Source organism: Camelus bactrianus, chromosome 2, assembly GCF_048773025.1.
Source record: "Camelus bactrianus isolate YW-2024 breed Bactrian camel chromosome 2, ASM4877302v1, whole genome shotgun sequence".
Lineage (NCBI taxonomy): Eukaryota > Metazoa > Chordata > Mammalia > Artiodactyla > Camelidae > Camelus > Camelus bactrianus.
In genome coordinates, this window is record NC_133540.1 from 125,294,151 (window position 1) to 125,302,111 (window position 7,961).

The 7,961-nt window shown below is 39.9% G+C and overlaps 1 protein-coding gene across 10 annotated transcripts in view; it reads left to right on the top strand.

The window, feature by feature from the left end:
- The window catches only part of LDB2 (LIM domain binding 2), a 349,516-nt gene that overhangs the window by 137,918 nt on the left and 203,637 nt on the right, over nucleotides 1–7,961 (top strand). The gene's annotated exons all lie outside the window — the stretch shown is intronic.

Genomic DNA, 7,961 nt, shown 5'->3' on the forward strand with positions numbered 1-7,961 from the left:
GGAGTCTTCCCCTGGCCTTGTGCTGCGGAAATCACACACTCCGTCTGTGTCTCTGGGGTGATCCAATTAGAGAGGACCCTGCAGTAACCCCTCACTTTAACAGCGCAGGCCCACGAGACAGACAACCTTCAAACTATGACCTCGTCCTGCAGTCACTGCATGACCTTGGTTATTATACTCTATCTCTCTAAGCCTCACTATTATCATCTGTAAAATGAGCATGATGTCTGTCTGGCTGTGGGAGAAGGGTATTTGTAGGTAATATATATGCAGTCTCTGATACATGAGAGTTTATCAACAAGTACTAGCTATTTTAGTAATGAACTTGTAGATAACATACCAAGAAATTGCCTTGACATTGACTTGTTCAAGGCCATCAGCAAGTTCGTGATAGAGCCAGGATCGAATTCATGTCTCTCGACTCTTTATAAAACACAGGATTCCACTTAGGAACCAGCTAACAGTTCTATACTCCTTTTTTATGGGATAGAGTCTAGAAGTAACATGGTTTAAAGGGACCATATATTAGTTTTGTTCTTTGGATCATCTTCAAAATCCTTTAGAGCCAGGAGCAATAGGAAATGTCACTAAATTCTTTGAATTCAGTGTTGTGCAAAAAATTGGAGATGATCTATTTAGTAGGTGTTTTAGTTTTCTGTTGCAGCATATCAAATTACCACACTTAGTAGCTTAAAACAACACACATTTACTATTTCACATTTTTTGTGGGTCAGGAATCGAGGCAATGGCTAACCTGACTTCTGCCTGGGGTCTCACAGGGCTGAAATTGACATTCATTGAGGACTGTGACCCCATCTGAGACTCGGAGCTGTTGGCAGAATTCCGTTTCTTGCAGATGTAGGACTGAAGTTTCCACTTTCTTGCTTACAATTAACTAGACTGTTTGCAGGACTCAGAGGCCTCCTGCTGTTTCCTGGCATGTGGTCCTCTGCACAACATGGAAGCTTGATCTTTCTAGATCAGCAGGAGAATCTCTCCCTTAATGTCTCTCTGACATTAAGGACTCACCTGATTAGGTCAGACCCACCCAGGATAATCTCGCTCTTGACGAACTTGATCTGTTTAAGGACTGCATTTACATCTGCACAATCCCTCTGCCCTCTTACGTGACATCATCATGCAGTAATAGCCCATCACAGTCACAAGTACTCACACACAAGGGGAGGGGATAGTGCAGGCTGCATAAACCCGGGGGGAGGGTGAGAATCTTGGTGGACATTCTAGAATTCTGCTTACTAGGGACACGAGACAAGTATATTATGATGCAGGACTTCCTGGCAGATGTCATCGAGTGAGGGTTAAATGCCCCATGAAGCCCAAGAAGGGGAGGTGATTTTCTGCTGGGGGGCTTGAGAGAGATGGCAGGGACGATGAATGGAGTTCAGGTAGGCAGACGTCAAGTGAGTGGGGACAGTGAGAAAGGAATAGAGTGGAAGAAGCACATCCCAAGGGAGGAAAAGAAGTTATTTAGGGAAAACGATTAATTGTTTGGTGGCTGGAGCTTGGCTTTAAGGAACTGCTCTGTGGTTTTTAAGACATTATTGGGTTTTCAGGCACATGATGAGGGCTGTCTGATTCCATGAGTGTCCTTTGCTTCTTAATGTACTGACTAGCCTAGAAGGAAAGATCTGGGTCTGGCCACATGTCCTTTATTTGCGGGGCTCTGAATCCTCCCTCTCTGGTGACCCTTCAGGACCTTAGAAAAGTGGTTTTTCCATCACCCTTTCTGACCAGGAAATCCAAGTCTAGGGGCTTCTGTGGTTTATAAAATGCTTTTCCTGGCCTTCCTTTCCCCTACATCTAGAAGTAGAGTGGACTAGTCTGGAAACATGGGTTCAATCCTGTAAGCTATAGGTTAAACCAGCTGGAGCTCTTTGTAGCTAAAAGGACCCAAAACCATGAGGTGTAATGCCTTTGTTCACTCATGTGTTTGTTCAACAAACGTGTGCCCTTTACTCTGCTTTTGCTCTGGGGATGCAGTAATGAGACAGCCTTGGCTCTTGTCCTCATGAGGTTCAGAATGGACTCTAGACGCTGGGTGATTCTAGCTAATTTAGGCTTTAGATTCTTGAGGGATAGAGAGCTAATAAAGACACACTCATTGTGAATTAATTTCAGTTGTAATAAGTTTGATGCACAAAACACATGGGATGCCAGAAGAGCAATCCCAGACTTAACCAATCTCTACAGCAGTGCTGTGGAGGTGGCAGGGGTGGGGGAGTCAAGCTCAACCTCTCTGAGGAAGTTATAAAGGGTAAAAACATCTCGGAAAATAAATGTACCTGGGAGAAAAGACAAATTAAAGTGAACACAGAGTTGTCATGTATCTGTCGGGCAAACAGGGTAAAGACGTTTTAGATTTGGGATAGGGTGAATCATCGTGGATGCTTTTTTTGTCTTTTCTACCTGGTACTCATTCTTCATAGCTCACCTCTCTCCCTAGTTCTCTCAGGAGGTTGGATGGTGCCCTTCTCCATGTGCCCGTGACACGTACCACAATGCTGTGGTTCTTATAGTTCACGGTTGTCTGTTTACATGATGCTCAGCTGGAACCTCACTGCAGATGTCCTCAGTCACTGATTCTAGCCTCTTCATCTTTTCGTCTCCGATACCAAATACTTCACCTTGCGCCACAGTTGGCATAGGTATAAACCAGAACTAGTTGGACGCAATGAAAGTAACGTGTTGGTAGCGTGCCATGCTTCAAAAGGAAGAGCTTTCAAAAAATCAGTTCTCCAAAGTGAAAGGGTCTGCCTCAGAATGAGACGCAGAGCTCACCGTCACTGGAGGCTTCAAAAGCCCCATAATTCTGTGGCTTTGAATCAGACCTAAAATAGAATTTGAAAACTTGATTATAACTACTATCAATTATCAAATTATGTTTTTGATCCTGATTACTTGAGGAAGTTAATGCATTTTTTAAAGGGCTTGATTTAGGTCCACAAGTAGTGTTTCTGATTGAGAGAGTCTTTCCAAGCCGTGTATTTCTGAGATGTGCTGTGCATTTTAGACTCGTTACTGAAATGCTATACTTATGATATGGAGGCTAAGATTGTTTTTCAAGTATAAATAAGGTACATAGATTACATTAAAGAGATATTCCAAGTAGTCATTAGGACTGAAAAGCCTGCTGAACTATGAATAAAAATGTGCCTTAGGACGGACAGACAGAGTAATCTGCATAGGAGAAAAATGTGCATTTGCTCACAAGTCCGCCAGAATGCAGTTTTCCAATGGCAGAGGCAAGCCTCGGGAGTGGGTACGCCCCAGAAGGCCGTGAGTTACATTAGACAAGTACCACATTAGCATGAGGCAAAAATCAAACTGATGCAAAAGTTCATGAGTTAGAACCTGGCATGCTGATTTTAGCAGCAGGAAGGGCAAGCGATATGGAAGGACAATCAAAAGAACAGCTCACACGATTGAAGGCCTGGTGGGACTGATCCACAGGCAAAGAACAAAAGACTCGCAATGTAGCTAAGCAACTGATGGCATCGGGAGAGACACCTACAATCCTCCAAGGCTCACAAGTGGCCTGCGTAGGGCCATGTGAGTGGGAATAGAACCAAACGCAACAAGATGAAAGAAGAATTTAAACAGTTGGGTGTCTGCCAGGAGAAGAAATGATGAAAACTCTCTTTCAGAGACTCAAAAACAAAGCTGATTTCTTTCAAATGGGAGATGGTCTAGTTTAGTGCTCATACAACAAAACCAAGAAATATTTACTGAGGTCTCGCCATGACATCTCTAGTAGCTCTTTCCCATCTCCGAGTCCAAATTTAAAACTTTTCATTTTTTGTTTCTCCTGTTCATACGTGTTAAACCACGTTATCCCATGACTCCTTTATTTCATGTTCAAGGAGCCTCCCTCATTTAACCCAACAAATGAACACATCCTATTATAGTGCCTTTTAATTTCAATTTTTAAAAATATGAAAATTTGAATTCAGATGTAAAATGCAATCTACCTCATTAAAAAAATAAGTTGCTTCTGTTTGTTTGTTTTTATTGAAGAATAGTTGGCATACACTATTATGTTAGTTTCAGGTGTACAACTTAGTGACTTGACATTTACATACTTTACCAGTTGATCACCACAGTAAGTATAGTAACCATCTGCCATCATACAAAGTTATAACAAGATTATTAACCATATTCTTTGTGCTGTATATTACATCCCCAAGACTTATTTATTTTATAACTGGAAGTTGGTGCTTCTTAATCCCCTTCACCTATTTCACCCAACCACCTATTTCCCTCTCTGCTGGCGACCACCAGCTTGTTCTCTGTAACCAGGAGTCTGTTTCGGTTTTGTTGGGTCATTTGTTTTGGTTTTTAGAAGCCACACATAAGTGATATCATACAGTATTTGTCGTTCTCTGTCTGAGTTATTTCACCTAGCATAATACCCTCTATGTGCACCCATGTTGCCACAATTGGCAAGATGGAAATGTGCCATTTTTTGTGGCTGAATAATATTCCTCTGTGTGTGTGTGTGTGTGTGTGTGTGTACACTACATTTTGCTTATTTGTTCATCCACTAATAGACACTTAGGTGGCTTGCATATCTTGGCTATTGTGTGTTTTAAAACGATAACAACTTAACCCTTCTTTCATTTCTGCTGTGTACTTGTTCTTCATGCCTTCTTCAAATAATTGTCTGCAAAAGAAAATTTAAAATATTTATACCATCAAAGGAGTTTCAGAAACTGATAGAGGGGTCAAGATCCAATATTCTGAAGGAAGATTATTTTGGTGGTGCCTTAGATTAATTTCATTAAAGAGACCCCATTTGAAAGTTTCCCCATTTGAAAAACTGGAAGGCCCCCTTTCTTTCAATCTCTCTCTATTTCTATCTTGTTCTATCTCGCTCTCCTCTCTATTTCTATCTTGTTCTATCTCGCTCTCTTTTTTAAAATTAAATTTAATTTCTTCTAACACAAAATTTTGGGACAGATATTCCAAAATGATAGAGATTTTCTAATTTATAAAAATCCAGTCCAGAATATTTAACTGCCCCCTTCATCAAAGAACCCCAAATTACTAGAACTATCCCAGCATGCACTGAGAAGATTTGCATATTCTATGGGTAAACAATCCATGGTAAGAATGTATTCAATATGGGACCGCAAATGTTATTTCATCTATTCGCATATTCATTCATTCTACACTTAACACTCCTAACATTTGTTCATTAATTTGCCAAATGTTCTGTGTCTCCTTATACTTAATACACACAAACCAGATTTTCACTTTCCTCTGACACCTCCTTAAAAGTCTCCATAGACAGTGTGAAAACGGAGTGTATCTTTCCGTTTGACATGAGTCAATGTGGATTTTGTATAGCAAAATACAAGTTAATTTCATGTCCTGTAGAAATAAACATCAAAGGTCATAAAGGCTGGATGAGAGCTTCTGGTCTTGGGCAATGTAGCATATGAAGGCCGAAAAAAAAAGATTTCCAGTGTTCACAGCTCCTCATGTGTCTTATTCTTAAGTGCTACCCCCTCACCTCTCCTTCCTCCTCTTTCTCCTCCTCTTATTCCTCTTCTTTCTCCCTCTTCTTCATTATAAAAATCATAATAATTGCCACTATTTTGGTCTCAGGATGAGGAAAGTTGTACATTCCTTCTTGATGGTGGGAAGACAGGTTAGGGGCAGTGGTGTATCCAACGACAGAGCTTGTGAAATCCCTAAACTTTGTTTTCCTGATGCTTTGAGTGACAGGTCTCGTCTATAGACCCCTCCCAAACAGTTCACTGCATTGGGTATTGCTACCCCCCATTGGGGATTCTAAAGGGAGCCCCTGAATCCTATGCTTTTGACTTCATATCTCTCACCTTGACTATTAAACTCAACTACCTTAACTATTAAACTGAATTGAGTGTGATCTGGGGTTAAAACAAACTCATTTAAATGACTACAGGAACTAGCTATCTATAAGTGCTATGGACTCACCATAAAAGGTATATTCTTAGTCTAAAACCTCTTCCTTGAGTAGTATAAATTGTTTAAAAAAATCACAAGCAATAAATGCTCATTGAAGACAATTTTTTAAGTACAGAAAAGAAAAAAGAAGAAAAAGTAAAAATAGAAATTATCTATAGTTCAGAGACAAATCACTTAGTATTAGTTTATGTATTTCCAATCTTTGTTTTCTATGTTTAAATGTTCTTTCTTTACAAAATTAGAGCTATATAATCTGCACTTTTCCTAAGTTGTTCTTTCCTTCACTCAATATATAATCAGCATCTTCTTCACATAAAGTTGTCTTCTATGATATCCTTTTTAATGCCTGTGTAATATTCTATTTTATAAATGAGATTCATATAATTAACTGATCTCCTGCCACCGAATATTTAGTGCGTTTCAATTTTTTAATTAAAATTGTTCTTTTAATCTTTGTTGTTCATTGTGTCATAATGTACAATCTCATCACTAAATCTTTGTGAATAAACCTAGTTTATTCCTTAGAATAAATTCACAAAAGAAAACTGCTGGATAGAAGTGATCTAGACTTTATAAATATATTTCTATTTAGAGTCTTTTAATAGATATGGCCAAATTTTGATACTTAAAATTTGTACCAATTTAAACTCCTATTAGCAAAAGATAAAGAAGAAGTCCATTTCCCTGTACTCCTAGCAGCACTGGTCATTATTACAAAAAACACATTTTAAATTTCTATTTTCACTCACTTTCTTTACATATATAAAAATACCTATATTACCAATATTTATATTTAAAACTAAATCCAAGCATAAATTGGTTAACATAAATATTTTTCATTATTCTGGTTTTAGGGGATTAAATTGAAATTAAGACCCCAAAGAAACACCCCACAATTTTTGTGTTTTTGGTTTAGGTTTTAAAAAATTTAAATATCTGACAACAAATCTTTTTGTGTAAATGTCTCTGCTGATACGAGTTTTGCCACATTTTATGTTACTTCCTAAAGAGAAAAGGCTACAAATTCTAGACTTCTTTTTTTTCAGTAAACTGAAGAACAGATTGTCAACACTTCAGAATTGGAGGGTATGATATAGATTAAGTTCCTAAACCTTCAGCTGGATACCTTGCCTCCAGGAAGATTCTGGGTCTTGTCTAGGCTCCCCTATACTTACTTCAATACATTTCTTTTGTTTGTTTGTTTTCTGCTAAAGTATTAACCTCCTCTCCTGTTCAGTGCCCTATTTTTTTTTTTGATTCAGTGCTACAGAAATATTACATGAGATGAGATGTAGATAAAAGAGTAAATCAAAGCTGAGGGTAGAGAGAGCCTTTAAAAAATGTAGGCAAATAGACAGTGTAAAGATTAGATGCACTTAGGAATACTGTATGGGGAGAACTAATTTTTCTATTTGGAAGAATTTTATTCCATCACCTTTGTTTTTCATAGTCCTCTGAGAGGGACGGAAGATTGGAGAACAATGTGTGCAGGTGAATGAGGCTGTGAGTTGGCGTCTGTGAAATGTGTGTGCCTGAGAGCCAAGGGGGCAGGCGGGTGGAGGGGATCACTCCTGCTCAGAGCCGAGGCTCAGGGAGCAGAGTGGGAGGGGGACACGGGAGGGGGGGGCTGGCCTCCCACTGCACAGGCCGCTGTTGCTGGCCATACTGGCTGCTGCCCAGAGGCTCTGGAACTGTGCCTGCACCCGCCTACCCGTCAGCTCCGTGGACAATTGCTCTTCTCTTAGAGTGAAGATAGATAGATACAGGGGAGGGAAGGGCAGCCACTTCCCCTGGTGAGTCGGTTTGAGATTATCTTCTTGCAGATCCTCCAGGACCCCTGAGACCTCCCGCTCCCCATCTCCCGCCATGTCAGGGGAGACGAGGGTGACCTGGAATGCAAATGCAGGAGGCTTAGATGTGAAGAGGCATCATAGTTTGACATCCCGTCTAGGCACACGATCAACCCAAATTTGAGGGATGATGACTTTTCT